Source organism: Ambystoma mexicanum, chromosome 6q (genome assembly GCF_040938575.1).
Source record: "Ambystoma mexicanum isolate Mex_15411 chromosome 6q, UKY_AmexF1_1, whole genome shotgun sequence".
NCBI classification, from domain to species: domain Eukaryota; kingdom Metazoa; phylum Chordata; class Amphibia; order Caudata; family Ambystomatidae; genus Ambystoma; species Ambystoma mexicanum.
In genome coordinates, this window is record NC_090937.1 from 45,295,705 (window position 1) to 45,311,337 (window position 15,633).

Below are 15,633 nucleotides of genomic sequence, written 5' to 3' on the forward strand. Positions count from 1 at the left end.
AGAGAATCAACTGCCTCCTTAAAGTAAGGATTGCCAAGATGAAATTGACTTTGAAGAAGGGTTGGCTGTACTGCCTACCCCAAGCTTTATATGCCCTTTGGAATCAGCCAGGATCGGACCATCACCTCACCATTCATGAACTAGTGACAGGGCGTTGAATGAGAACGCCCCTTACTCCTCCATCTAGAAGTGAAGTTGATGGCCAGAGTGTAGCCAAAAGTTTAGGTGATGAAATGCACGACTATTTGAAATGTATTACCTCTAGCATTTTTTTCATTTCAATTCAAATCAAGTGCACAGGCGTTGGTCTCAGAACATAGAAGATGACAATTGAACAACCAACCCAATTAAACTACTTCAGCACCTAAATTATACGTTCTTTTTTGTGTTGAGAATATAATCCCTTCAGCTTGGCTTCACCTGGGTGACATAAAGGCTTATAAGGGTGAGTCCCGCCCTCCCACTTTTGCTGATCCTGAAGCATGACAAGAAGAAGAATTTCAGCGTGTTCAGACCCGATTGATGACGAAGAAGAAGGACGATAAAGCAACCAGCAGTTAATACAGATTTTGTATTGGACGGAAATTCAAGTGGACACTCCTTATAGATATTTTAGCAGGAGTGCAAAGACTTGCCGAGAATTTCAGAAATGTTTAAATTAACTTTTAGAGATATATTGAAGCATCAGAGTTATGCCTAAACATCAGTTCTTGATTAAAAATTGGAAACGAGATCAGCATCCATATTCATTTCTTGGAGAACATATGGTACTTACGATGGTGATTTTCATCGGGTTGTGTTTGCTGTCTTTGTGTTCATACTTCAAGCTTATCCTGCTCTTGTCAGAAGAGACGTTGATGTTCGCACTTTCTTACAGGATCCTAAAATGTCTTAGTGATAAGGAGACCCCTTATTGAGCAGATTTTGCAGTTAAAAGTATAAACTAATTTGAATGATTGTATTAAAAATGATTAAAGAGGAAAGTGTCACAGTTCTAGGCAAAGAACAAGTGCAACGAGTAGTAGGATGGCACGAGAAATGGATGCCTATGTTCTTATGCATAATATATGCCTGTACGATTACTCTCTTTGTCTTTCTGTTCCTCATCTTTCACAGACTCCATCATGTTAGTATTTCCACTGAGGCAGAGGTCCCTATGGTTCTCCCTACTATGGAAACTACTTTTGGTTTACTTCATGATTATTACACAACCTTTGGGAGACACAAGAGAAATGCAGAGGAAGATAATGAGGGGATAAATACAGATGTAGATAATGCAGCACACTTGAGAAAAAACATGTGGTACCAGCACATGAGAAAAGTGGGGGAGAGAACATCCAAGGAGAGTTGCTCCGTCTGCTCTCTCATACCCTACGCCATGAATGCAGTGCAAACTTTCAGTCCCAGGGAAGTCCCAGAACACAATGCTATATGCTTCAGCCATCTTGCAGCATGTATGAATGACCAGAGGACAATTTCAAGGTCAGTTGGGTCACTCTACGATGCAGATCGAAACGGTCATTTCCATACCAGGACGACTATATCAAGACCACACAGATGGAAAAGGAACCTGGATGGGTGAGCAAGATGCTTGTGTATCCTGCAGCAGGACAGGAGAAGGTGGTAATTGAAGAGATGAAGAAAATGAATTGCCCTGATGTGACAGAAATAGCTGGATCACCTGGATTTTGGGAGCAAACTCAAGTCCTGGTCTTTGGATGAGTGAACTCCAAGAAGGGATGCGAAGAAGGACTGATGTCCTGTGCAGCTCATCTATTAAAGCCAGAATATGTACAAGAGGTACAGAGCGTGAACAATGGATATTTGAAGTCATGGGCCAAATATGTCAAACTGTTGACATGGGTAAGAAGATGAATCAGGCCCACTGGTTGTAATCCCACTGGCTAATGCAACATTGTGCTTCCGAAGACATGGGAACAATCATGAGGGAGATAACAAAGGATGCAGAACTACAGTTGATGTTTCCTTGATGGGAGAAGGGACAGCCGTCCTTATGGATGGATATTGGTACCCAAGGATTGGGGCGGAGTAGGCTCCTTGGTGCTCATCCATGTTCCAGCATTAGTGATTTCTCAGAGTGATGTGAATATTGGAGAATTTCCAAAAGCAGATGCCCATTTAAGAAAAAGAAGATAGCTTGAATTTCTCAATCAGACCAGAAGAGAGAATTACTTCTCAGCCAAGTCAATAGAAACACATGATTCCATTCCGTATGAACACAGGTTGTTCAGCAAGACTGCCTCAATACTTACAACTCTATTCATGTCTGGGATACAAACGATGGCCAACGCCAAGTGGCTGCAGATTATGAGATGGGAGCTTCTGCAGACAATCAATACAACCATAAAGGGATTCAATGCTATCAAGGAAGCGCGGTTGGCCATACGACTAATGACCCTGCAGAACAGATATGTCCTTGACATGATCACAGTGGTGGAAGGAGGAGTTTGTATCAAAATCAGTCCATCATGTTACACGTTCATACCTTCTCATGATGATGAGAATGGGACCTTGACAGAGGCCATAACGTTGTTAACAAACCTGCATAACAAGATGGAAGATGAGACAGAGGACATTGCGATGACAGTTTTCCTCCATATTCTCATTGTTTCTGCAGTGGTTGGTGAATATATTCAAGAGTCTTGAAGCAATATTGGTGATGGTGATGTTTGAATTCTGTGTGATGAGGATAGTGATCGCCCAGTGCAAGAAAACAGCAAAGAAGACGGTAGGAATGAAGATAATGATCAATGTCGCATCTGGGTTTGGACCTAAGGAATTGACTGACAAAGATGTCAGAAAATACATAGAGGCCAGCATTGTAGCACCTGAAGGAACGAAGTTCCTGTTTCCAAAGAATCATAAGAAGTATGTCGGATGATGGGTTTATTGTAATCCAAATGGACAATATAACTACACGACCTGGAGTGTGGATGAGCATGTTAAATCAGCCGGTAACCTGAGTGGGGTGATGAAGATCTGTACTCTGAAGAAGCACTTCTTCAAGAGAAAATATCAAGATGTGGAAACTATAGAAGAGGTGGTTGAGGACTCGACCAGAGGGGGGTATGTAGAGGAGCAGTTACATGCCTCTGCAGAAAATCCCACCCCCCTTCCTCCTATATGTTGGAAGTCTGAGATTGTGTCATGTTTGACACCAACAGTTGTGCCAATACCACAGCGGATATTTGAAAGAGAGTTGAAAATCTGAGGGAGGAACTACCTGAAGGAATATGAAAAGGAGCGAAGAGAGAAGCCAGTGACATCACAAGAAACATGCATGACGCCCTGAGAATAATGGCTGAAGAGAATGTCTGGATCTTACAAGAAACTGATGACGAAGTTAAGAATCGAGTAAACTTTCATATGCGAAAAGAAGATTGCATGTGTGTGAAGTGCTGCAGAAAATCAACTGTTCAATAATTGTACAGACGCTGCTACACAAGTAGACTAAGTCATCATAGAAGCTGGCTATAAGTAGTGATTAGACTGCAGGCAAAGCCACCATTGTAAAGGAGCTGGACATCGGTGTCATGAATTTAGTAAGCCCGGACCCATGGAGAGGAAAGGCTGAGAATTGTGTCGCAGTAAGAATAAACTGAGATCATGGAAATACATGGCGAGGCTGTCTGGCATCAAAACTGAAGCAGTCAAGGTCGGTTATCTACTCTTGAAAGCAATGAATGTGCAAAGGATGAATCATCCTTTGTTAAGGTGCAAAGAAAGAACACTAAGAGTGCCAAGTTTTATTCATTTAAGATCTTTAAATACTGCAAAATTGACCGAATGGTGGTCTCCTGTCACGTGAGCCAATGTTGGAAATAGAGTTTGGCTTGGAGTCCTAGAACGACGATAGTGAGAGCCTGCACTCCCATATATTCCCACAGACAAGGATACTTTACAAGGCCAAGTTCAAAGACAATCTTCATGGCAGAAGGCATGGGTGATGAGAGATGTTGGGCTAATTGGGTGGGGAGGTTAAAGTCACGTCCACCTCCTGGCACCTGGGTCTGATCTTACGTGCTGCTAAGTGAACCGAATGTTCGAGACATGGTACCAGCATGCCAACCAATTGTCGAGGGCCATATAATGAAGGGCCTTATAGGTTGAAGATCAATTAATGTGTACTTAACAGTGTTGAAAATGACATGTTTTTAGATGTAGGCATAAGTTGTCCACCTGACAGTAGCCAGCCAATCACAAACCTAGTCCCTATGCAATGTATACTTATATGTTCCCCTTAAGCCTATCACAGCCTTTGATAGGTTTTTTATTATTTGCCACGTAGTGTGACATAACCTCTGTTGTATTTTTTGCATATAAGAATGTTTTATAGTCAAATCGTCGAGAGCTGAGCAAACATCAGTTGATGTCATTTGTAACCTCCCTGTTTTAGATAATTGTTAATAAAACAGTAACCTTTGCAATCTTCCTGAGTTGGTTCGATTATTTGGACTCAGAATTACTCTGTGATCCCATCAATTGCATGTATGTTACTAAAGAACTATAAGTTCAAGTGTTATTTGTAAACTTGCCACTGGCTAGCTTGTTTGTTCACTCTCTCTTTACTGGGTAAATATTCTTTACTGGTATGTATGGACTTAGCAGTTACACATGATTCAGTACATGTCTACCGGCGAACCTCACTACTCTCTGCTCTTTCAGAGGCATGTAGGATTGGACCACACCAGTCCCAGCCCAGGTCAAATGGTCTCAACCTTCTCTGCATAAGTTACCTTGGACCCTCTCTGCTGTAGGACCCACTGATTGCACCTTCCAACTCTGGGCTCACATTCTGCTACTTTGCTTGACTACTGATGGGAGTTATCTCTTGCCTTCTATGTCCACCACCGTATGATGCATACCTCCTGCCTTTGCCTCTAAAAGTATTGACCCTTCACCCAGCTTCTCTCCTGTGGGCCTTCCTCCAATTTATGGGACCCTTCGGTCCCATGTTCCATCTGCAGCATCCTCCAATGTGCTCTTTCTAACCTCTTTATGGCAAGCCTTATTTCCTCTGCCCTGATCTTTCCCTCTCTTACTTTGTTTCACTCCTCCCACATCCAGTTTACCATCACAACATTCTATCCTACTCATTGGTCTTTCCCTCCTGGCATGGCTTCCTTTCTCAGCTCTCTTCTTCCTCCAATTTCCTGCTCTTCACTGCTCCAAATTCTCATCACGTCTCCAATCTACCCTCACCCTAACGTAGAAAACAGAGCCATTTTCCTATACTGCTGAGACCCAGGGCCTGCTCCCTGGTTGGCTGGGGAAGTAAGATAGTGTCCTATTGTGATATGTAGGGCCTTAGGGTTTGTAGTGCAACACTGAGGGGTGAGGTATTTAAAAAGTCAGGAGCCAACTTTGATTTCACCATGTGGTTGAGATGTAGGCTTGCTGAGAAAGAGATCCCCATTCCTGTGCAGTTTACCCCCATTTTCCGGGTAAAAGATTATAAACCTGGTGAATCTTGAGGAGGTGGGTGGGGGGCCTGTTCTAATGGGAGATACATACAGATGTCACAGTGCGTGCTGTGTTAATATGAGGGAGAATGGTGGCGTCAGTTTCCTGCAGTTCCTCTGTAAGGAATGGGGCTTCCCGTGATGATTTTGGCTCCCCTATACCTTTCCCTTCTCTCAATCTCGTCTGGGAAATCCTGGATCAATTCTGGGTTTTCGGTCTAATGCAACAATGCATTGTTGAACGTGCAGTCCCAAACATCCATGTCCTGAGATGGTGTTCTGTAACTGAAGAAACTCTAGGTCTTTGGGGCCATCTGAGAACGTTCTGTTTTCCAATCACCCATTTGGGTTTCCCTCACTCCCCTGCACAGTGAAGCACAGAATTGGGTATTGATTGCAACCAATGAGGTGTATGGTTGTTGTACCTTAGAGGGGTTTGGGAAGCGGCTCCTCACCCTCTATTCATGCCATGTGGAGGGAACCTTGCAGACCCCCATAAACTGGCCCAAGGGGTTGCATCATGTAGCATCTAGTTGGGGGACACAGGGAATTTGTGGATGGTGCTGGGCCAGAGCCACACGTGGCATCTGGCTTGGTCCTAAAAAACAAACGCTAGCCGAGTTTTTCTTTTCTTTTCTTTATTATTTTATGTATTCATTTATATTTCACCGAAGCCCAGACATTAGGGCACATACATTTAGACAAGGATGACAAGCTTAGACAGGACATTTGACTTTTATTTGACTATCCAAAAGGTCTACTAAGGTTATCTAAAGATTGCTGTCTTTAGCGCTTTGCTAAAGATTAGACAGTTTCTCTCAAGTCTGATTGCCTTTGGTAGACCATTCAATTTTTGGGCAGCTCTTACTGGAAATGACCTGCCAAGCCCGTTTGAGCACTTAATGGACAGACTAACAATTTGGCCAGCAGATTCAGATCTTAGCGAGTGGCCAGGAGAGTAATGGGTTATCCGTTCTCTCAGATAGGCAGGGGACCTGCCATGGAGGCATCGGTGGACTATGGTCATGGTCTTGAACGTTATCCGTTCATTGACAGTCATCCAGTGCAGTGTTTTTCTGTCTACGGTAATATGATCCTTCCTTGTTTTCTTCTTGACTATTCTTACTGCACTGTTCATAATAATATGGCATCTAGCAATGTACCCCTTATTTGCTCCGAACAGAACATTAGAGTGTTCCCATAGTTCAGCCAAGACAAAATAGTAGCCCTGGCTATGGTACCTGGCTATGGCAGCACTATTTTGTCATTCAGCGAAGGTCTGATGTGATTTAACAGTCATAGATAGCATTGGCAGTTTCTGTTTATATTACCTACATGGGAGTCTGCACTCATTGATGCTTCAAGGAAGATACTCAGGGTTTTTACTTTTACTAGGAGCCGTATGGGGGAATTCTTTATCTGGAAGGTTTCGTATTCCTTGCCTAGTTTGGCACGCACCAGTTGTGATCCAAAGATCATTAACTCTATCTTATTCCCATTTAGACACATCCGATTGGATGTCATCCAGGCCTCTATGATGTTATACACTGTCTCTGTTTACAGGCATCAGTCTCATGATTACCACTCAGCTCCATCACTAGCTGCGTGTCATCGGCGTAATTCGTGAAGAATGCTCCGATGTTGTCAAGCACTGTACAGAGGAATCTCAAATATAGATTGAAGAGCGGGGGGACAAACTAGCCCCTTAAGGCACTCCACAATCAATGGTGGCCAAAGGTGAGAAGGATTCCCCCCAGTGTAATTTTGATCTTCGATTGGCCATGAACAAAAGAACCCATTTTGTTGTCCTTGACGAGCAGCCGCTCATCTGTTCCAGTGGGTTGTAGGTCATTTGGTCGAAAACCAAATGATCGAATGCCATTTGATCGAGAGTGAAATGGTCGAAAAAATGGTCGATTTTTATTTATTTTTTTATTTTTATTTTTTTATGGGGGGGTTTCCCCCCAACCCCCTTTTTCTATATTAATTTTTTTTTACCAAACAAAACGAACAAAATATATAAATAAATAAATAAAAAATTTGACCTTTTTTTTTTCGACCATTTGACTTTCGATCAAATGGTCATTCGATCTTTTATTTTCGACCAAATGACCGGACACCGTTCCAGTGACCAGATTAGTTGGTTGAAGAATAGCTGTGCACATCTTGTATTGAATATTTTGTAAATCCCAGAAGTGACATCATTTAAGATGTGGGGGGGCTGATGGGCAGGTGTGAATCCAGCCACCATTTCTGTTTTGTTTTTTGTGGGTGGCATAGAGGACAACTTGAAAGGGAGTTCCAAATGATCACACAATGACTTATAGGTGTGTCCACAAACTTCAGCTTATTCTTTTCATTAACACTGACCAGAAGCTCCAACGGTATGCTGCAGCCACATATTACAAAAGCACTGTGTGAAGTAGGGTATGTGTGAAAACCGCCATTGTTTCCAGAAGGGGTCAAACGGACACTCCAGGAGCAAGCTTGCAACATAGTTTGATTGCTCTGTATTTTTTAAGAAACTTGATCTAATGTTAAGTATCTTTTAAGATTGAAATGTCATACAGTGAAATAGTTGCACTGTACTTTCAAAACAGTCAGCACCTCTCCCATTGAACAGACTGTAGAGGCGTGGCCTCCCTCTCAACGGCAGATGAACCACAGTCACCCTGCAAAGCGAGATCAGAACTCACGAAGGGACCATGCACTGCTTTGTAACTGAATAATTTTGTGAATTTCTTTTCCATGTGCGACTGTGGACTTTCCACAATGCTTTGTTAAAAACAGGAGCTGCTTCAGAGAAAGGCTGACTTCAGAAGGCACTCTGCGTAGACTAGACCGGAGCTTAGGATCAACTCTCCAGTGGCATTGAGCTGGAAGTGTGGGCTGCCAAAGGGAAGGGTGAAGCGTATGATTGCTCTTTTCCCAGTGACATTGTGATCTTTGTTTCGTTTTACCAGAAATAAGTATAATCAGTTACAAAGGCAGCGAAATGACAAACAATCGGCCATCGCTGGGATGGCTCACTGAGTTAAAAGAATTGTTATAAATGCTCTATTTATCGGTAGATTCTCATTTCAAATCGCTCCAGCCAAACCTTTTCTTTTTCAGGTAAGATTTGGCCCTTCCCATGTTTTGGTGATGCTCTGACAAGAACCTCGAGACAAGGTGAAATTAGCAGGTGGGCCCGGGCTGGCCTGAGCAACTCCTGGCTTGTTCAGCTCTAGCCTAGTTGACAGCTCACCCCGAAAACAAGGTCTCCCCACCTAGTCCATTCCAGGAAGAGGGGGGTCAGCATCCTCTCAGTTCCATGGGTCATTGATCCTTGATGTCTAAGACCCCTTTATTTTCCTTCAATGGGACTTACTCACCCATATCATCTTTTGTAAGGTAAACCATACCCTTATGAGTGCACTCATAGGATCCCCGGTGACTAAGATCCTACTGAGAACCCCATTTGAGTGGATTCTTTATTCTTTCCAGAGTCTTAGGGAATCCTTCAAATAAGCATGCGTCCCGCAGGCCCTAGGTTGACTGACCATGTCACCCCCTTTTCCATTAGTGCTATGAAGCGTGTCAGAGGAAAAAGGCCCAACTCTTTGACTTTTCCGTGCTCGGCTAGTTAGGAAGCATGCAGATGACGTGGGCATGATGGTAGTCATGCGGTCTCCTATATATATTCCCTTTCTCCCTTACCACCCGCACATCTCTGCCTGTGTTTCAATTCTGTGTCCATAGGCATGGGTGCTGTAGCTCTGTCCATTATGAAAACTGGAACCCTTATGGCAAAACCTGATGTATGGGGAATTTCTTCTACCTGGGTTTGCCTGGAAATATGGAAAGGCTAGAGCCAGAATTACCCACATCCTTACCGAGGGTTCCATAATATTCCATCGCTGAGTGAGCTTTAGGGGAGATATATATCCCCTACCATAGGTAGATTTCCTTGTAGGTACTCTGGACCAAACAGGCTAAACATATTTCAAAATGAATGGTGCTTCAGATGGACCTTGTACTGGGGTGATTTGAGGTGTGAGTCATTTGAGTTTCACCTTTCACCCCCTTCCTCTTCTCCCCTCTCCCTACCTATTCTATGGTGCTCTCTGTCTCTCCTATCTTTTCTGCTTCTCTATCGACTATCCTGCTCTCCTCTGGTAGGAAGACGTTTAAAAAGGACATCCTGGTCTCCAACCCAGGCCTCCCTATCGCTGATACCTATACCAGTGCATCCTCCAGGAAAACCCTCACTGACATCCTCTTTGTCGTTCCATCGCCTGACTTATGGATTCTCCATATGATCTCTGTGCTTTCTCCTTTCTCTTCTTCTCCCATTAATGGTGGCACCAGGTGGGAGGCCCTCCTGGCCCTTCCACTCCTCTAAGGTCATTATTAATGTTTACCTGAATGGTACCGTCCGTCAAGGCCAAGACCAAGACCAAGACCAAGGCCCTAAAGCCATCCTTCTCCTCTTTGATAGACTCTTCCCACGCCTCATCAATTTCCTTTCTTCTCCTGCTGTCCCTTCTCTTCCCTCCATGGCTTTGTTGCCTCCGCTTGCTGACTCCTCCCTGGCTACCTTGCCCTCTCCGCCTTCCTCTTCTGCCCCCGCATTGGACTTCTTCTACACCTCTGCAGTGCGTACCTCTGATTTGTACCCCTTCCCAGAAGTCTTTCAAGGACGGCAACCTTTTCCATATTGCCACTTTAAACTCTCGCTCAGCTGTCAAACACTCCTCCAACATCTGCCACCTCCTTGAAGAACTTGGCCTCAATGTACTCGGCCTCACTGAGACATGGTTCACGGTCAGCTCTGTCAAGTGCTTTGACACTCTCCTCCCTCAAGGCTACAAGATCCTCTCCGTGCCCAGATGCAACCATCCCAGAGGGGGTGTAGCCCTTATCTTCCCGGAGTTGATTCCTGCCTATGTCATTCCTACACAGTCCTACTCCTCCTTGAATGCCTTGTCTGCAGGCTCTCTCTCTCTCCTAGCCATTCCCTTACTGTGGCTACCATCTACAGGCCAGCTGGTCAGATCTCCTCCTTCCTCTCGGAGTGGGCGGACCTCTCCTCTTCCCTCCTGGTCTCGACCCTCAACTCCTCCTTCTTGGAGACTTTAATATCCAGCTGGATGCTTCCTGTCCTTTCCCTGGACTCATTCGTGATCTCTGCAACTCTCTCGCACTCTCTGTCCTCCTCCCTGGCCCGGCTCACTCTGCAGGGCATACTCTGGATGTTCTGATCTCTATAGACCTTCCCCTTTCTATCCCTCTCACCACTCCTCTCTCCTGGAGTGATCACTTTCTCCTCTCCTCCCAGCTCACTCTCTCCATCCCCTAGGCAAAGCCAACTCCAGCACTGCCACCTACCTTCTTGGTTATCCGACCTATGAAGCGTGTGTCCGTTGAGGCTTTCGCTGCCACTTTCTCATCCCCCTCACCCCACTTTGGCTGACTCACACCCTGACACAGCCCTTTCTATGCTCCACTCTTCTATATCCAATACTCTTGATGTTCTTGCCCCTGTCATGAGGATCTGTTTGAAGCCCAAAGCTAAGTGCAACTTCTGGTACGATTCAGACCTTGTCACCCTTAAAGGCAAGTTCAGGCTGGCTGAGAGGAAATGGTCTGCTTCCTGTACATCCTCTAACAAACTGGCCTGCCGCCTGCTCCAAAGGCAATACCGGCTCTCCGTCAGCACCAAGAAGAGAGCCCACATTCTAGCACGCTTCTCAGCGGCATCCAACAACTCGGGAAACACTTTAAAATCTGCAAGGAGCTGGCCAATCATGCGGCAGTCTCTTCCTCTCCTGTCCCCTCCCAGGCCCTCTGCACGGACCTGGCTTCTCATTTCATCTCTAAAACTCAGGACATCCTGTCCTCTCTCTCTCTTCCTCCCCTCCTCCTCCATCTACTCCCCTCTCTTCGTTGGGCCCTTCTGTGGCCACCTCTCCTCTCTCCTTCTCTGCCTTTGCCCTGTTCTCCCCAGACAAGGTTTCTAGATAAGTCAGATCTATGAAAGTCTCGTCAAAACAGGTTCTCCCCTGTTCCTCTAAAACCATCAAGGACCACATTGACAACCTGGCTCCTGCTTTGGCTGACTTCTGCAACCACTCCTTCACCACTGGAGTCTTCCCTTCCCCCTGAAGCACTCCCTTGTACACCCTCTTCTAAAGAAATCCTCTTCCGACCCCTCCTACCGTGCTTCTTACCGACCAATCTCCATCACTCCTTTCCTGGGCAAACTCCTGGAAAAGCTGGCCATCTCCCAGCTTAATCTTCACACTGAATTGGTTGGTTGTCTCCATAACCATCAGTCTGGCTACAGAGCTGCCAGACGCATGGAAACTGCTCTCCTGAACATCTGTGAAGACCTGCTTTCCAACCTTGACTCCAGTACCCTCTGTGTCCTCATCTTATTTGATCTCTCTTCTGCATTTGACACAGTCAACCATGCCATCCTGCTCAACTGTCTCTGTGATAACCTGGGTATCACCGATCAGGCCCTGGCTTGCCTGACCTCTTTCCTCTCCGATCGACCCTCCCAGGACTGCAAGACTTGTCCTTGGCCTCAAGCCCAGGGATCGTATCTCTCCAGGACTGTAATCTCTGCACTGGCTCACAGTGGCTGCGAGGATTAAGTTCAAAACCCTCTGCATTGTTCATAAGGCCTTCTGGGGCCTGGGGCCTCAATACCTCCAACTCTCTCTTCCTAAATATCTTCCTTCTCAAGCTCTTCACTCATACGCCTCCAACTCCCTCAGGGTCATTCGCTTCTCGAAGCAACGAGTTGGTGGTAGATCTCTTTCTTCGGCTGGGGCCTCCCTCTGGAACAGCCTCCCTGAAACTTGAGGAGAACCATCTCTGGTTCCGGAAGCACCTCAAGGCCTTCCTCTTTGCTTCTGCTTTCTCTCCTCCTCTCCCCTGCTGAACTCTTGTCTGAAACTGCACTGGTCACCAGGCTACCCTCTGATCTCGGGTCCATGTCCCCTCCCTGCCAGCTGCACACCTGGACTGCCTCCCGGGCAACCCCTGCACTTGGGGGCTGTTTCTGTATCCCAACAGTACCCACCAGCTCTTGACACTTAATGTCTGCGCTTGCCACTAGTTGGTGGCACTTTTACCTACCGTTTTATTTATTCTTTACTGTTGATCCTATGTATTGCACAGCCCCCTCTTCCTCCCCCCGCACTTACCCTCTCCCCCCTACCCGGCACTTGCAGGATCTCAATGTCACCTGGCATAGTAAGATCGCTATCTTTGTCTTCCCTATTTTCCCTCTCCCTTGCCTCATCACACCTTGAAATACTTGTGGATAGGCGCGTTATAAGTGCCATATCATATCATATCATAACTTCAACGACCTGGTCTGGATTTGAGTCTGCTATTTGAGATTTGTATTTCCACTTGATCAAGTTCTTTTTAGGTAGGCACTTGACATCTGGGCTTCAATCTAGGAGAGGCAGTGTGCACAGTTAGAGAATGCCATTCATTGTAGTTGCTGCCTCGCTGGACCAGCTGATGTCTGTCAGAGGGGTAGCGGTTGAATCACAGCAGGGCAGAGTCCTTGGATTCTATGAGGGTGGCAAGGGTATTGAGAAGGGCTTTGTTTTATAAGGTGTTGCAGTAGCTGGGAGGTGTATTATGTCCAGTATATAGGGAGCCCATATGTCCATGATCTGGGGGATGTCTTTGATGACTCAGATGATGACTGTCTTAGTGCCACTCCTTGGGCTGCTGTGGATTGTCAGTGCTGTGGGAGGTTTTGTTCAGAGATTCCCTCCAGTAGCTCAGGGGTGATGTTTTTTTGATGATCTTGTTGATGAAGAGAAGATGCATGATGAGGTGATAGATGGGTAAGTTGTGTGGGTATGTTCAGCCGGGATAAAGGCTAATGTGATTACAGAGCATCAAGGAGGAGGCCTTGGGTGGTAACAGCTTTGATGATGCTGACGGGAGGGATCAGAGCTTCCAGTGAGATACATTTTATACGGAGGTTTGGAAGAGGTAATAATTATACGGTATAGGTAGATCACTCTGCAGAAGATTCCATCAAATACAAATTCATCACATTTTTTCCACAGAATTTCGCAGCAAAGGTATGTGGGAGTGGGTTAGGCTGTCAATAAACGTGGGGGGAATGGGTGGACTGTGAGGAGTCTCCCCACCCACATATTTGCGGTGAAATCGCATTCGATGAAATTATCTCGAGGAGATCACCTAGCTCCATTATACATGGGGGCCTGGTTGGCACCTAGAACAGTGGCAAGGTCATCCTTGGTTATGGCCTAGAAACTGGTTAAGTGAGAAGTGTTACAGGATTGGACAAAAGGGATGGCTGTGATATTGTTGGAGCTGTTAATATGCCCCTAATGTCAATGAAGAAGTTAATGGCATTGCATGTCTCTGGGTTAAGGAATTGCTGTTTTGGAAAGCGGATTGATGCAGTGTGTAATGTTCTCAAAGAGTGCTTTGCTCTGTTGGCTGCCTCAATTAGTGGTGTTGTGTAGCAGGTGCTATCAGTGGTGGGAAGGTTCCTACAAGCAGTATCTCTGTGGCAGGAATGCCTGCATAGTATGCATTGATGAGGTGGAGGTCATGTATGGGCCTGGTTGGTGGTGGGGAAATGATTGGGAGAGTAAGGGGGCGTGGATACTGTGTCCATGTTGGGTGTTTGTGAGCACAGCTTAGGGTCGAGATGTAGAGATGCAGAAAAGGGAGAGTGTGCTGATCCTCTTTACAGAGAGTTGCCTGGATATGAAGGAGCGTGGCATCTAGTCCAGGGTTCTTTCCATGCCCTGCGGGATCAAATATGATTTGTCTTGGCCTTTTTCTACATCTGCCATTAGTTTTGGATACCCAGGCTAATATGCCTGAAGGAGGCGGATTTTGTACACTGAACAGGACCAGATGTCAAGAGCAGATGCGGGTGAAAAGCATATCAGGGGTGAAAGTCAATGACTGCCAGAGTCAGTACTCACTTTACTGACATCAGAAGGATTAAATGCTTAATTGTGTACACTTGATATGTGACTCGCTCTGAACAACCCTTCTGGCCTATCTAATGACTGACATAAACTCCAGCCGTCATGGCATGTAACTTACTCTGGCACCCCTAGAGACCATTGCCACAAACGCCTGATATTGCAATATCACACCCTTTGATGGTACTCATTAGCACAATCTCAGAAGGACAAAAGCCGCGCTGTGCCTCATTGATGGGTGGCTGACTGCACAGCCCTACACAGGCACAGTAGAACTATTTACACTCTTCTAATTGACCTAGGAATGCAAGCCTGAACCATGCATGTGTGACGTGTGACTTCCTCTTTTCACAGACAGGCAAGCATTTCTTATGCACAGGCCTACAATATAATATTTTACTCCTCAGTGATTGTCTGTACCCTACATCTACAGAGGTGCACGTCTGCTATGAAATCTCACAATTGTCCCTTTCAACAGTATTTATTGATGAAAGGCTGAGGCCCATATTCTCATCAAGGGCCCATATTCTCATCAAGGTGTTAAGTACCGAAAAGGACGTTAAAAGGGTTAACAAACTTTTTGGGTACTTAAAACCTATTCTGAAGTGAATAGCCTGAACTGAATGTATCGTAAATCGATACCTGAATAAACCACAACGCCAACGTTAATATACATTTTATTCAATTTATAAAAATTATAGCAAAATATACAATGTGATCTCATACTGCCAGGTGGCAGCATCATAAGAGGTAACTTTAACTCCAAAGTGTATAAAACTATTTTCAAGTGAATATTACATATTTTCATCATAACAAAACGATTAGAAGAATATTAAATATTTGCATAATTTCTTGAGATTATTGCACAGAAAAAGAAGGAAAGGTGGGTATCTCCTACTATTATATAGACGAATACTGTACATCGGGTGTCAAATACCATTGCAGCTGCTGCGAAAGTACCATACAATCTTTCTGTGTCACCTGAAAACATTTCTGAGACCTTGAACCACAATGTTTTGCACTGAATATTCTATTAAAACACCTTTTAAAAATAGAAAACCAGACTTGCAGCTGAGATTGTAGTTTACACCAACAAATTCAACCATGGCCTAGCTACCCCAGTTACTTTTGATCTTGGGGGCTTCATAGGGTAGCATCAGTGCTCT

At 45.1% G+C, this 15,633-nt stretch overlaps 1 protein-coding gene across 2 annotated transcripts in view; it reads right to left on the bottom strand.

Moving 5' to 3' along the window:
* Window positions 1–15,633, bottom strand: part of LOC138515747 (protein starmaker-like) — a 259,408-nt gene that overhangs the window by 172,819 nt on the left and 70,956 nt on the right. The window lies entirely within an intron of this gene.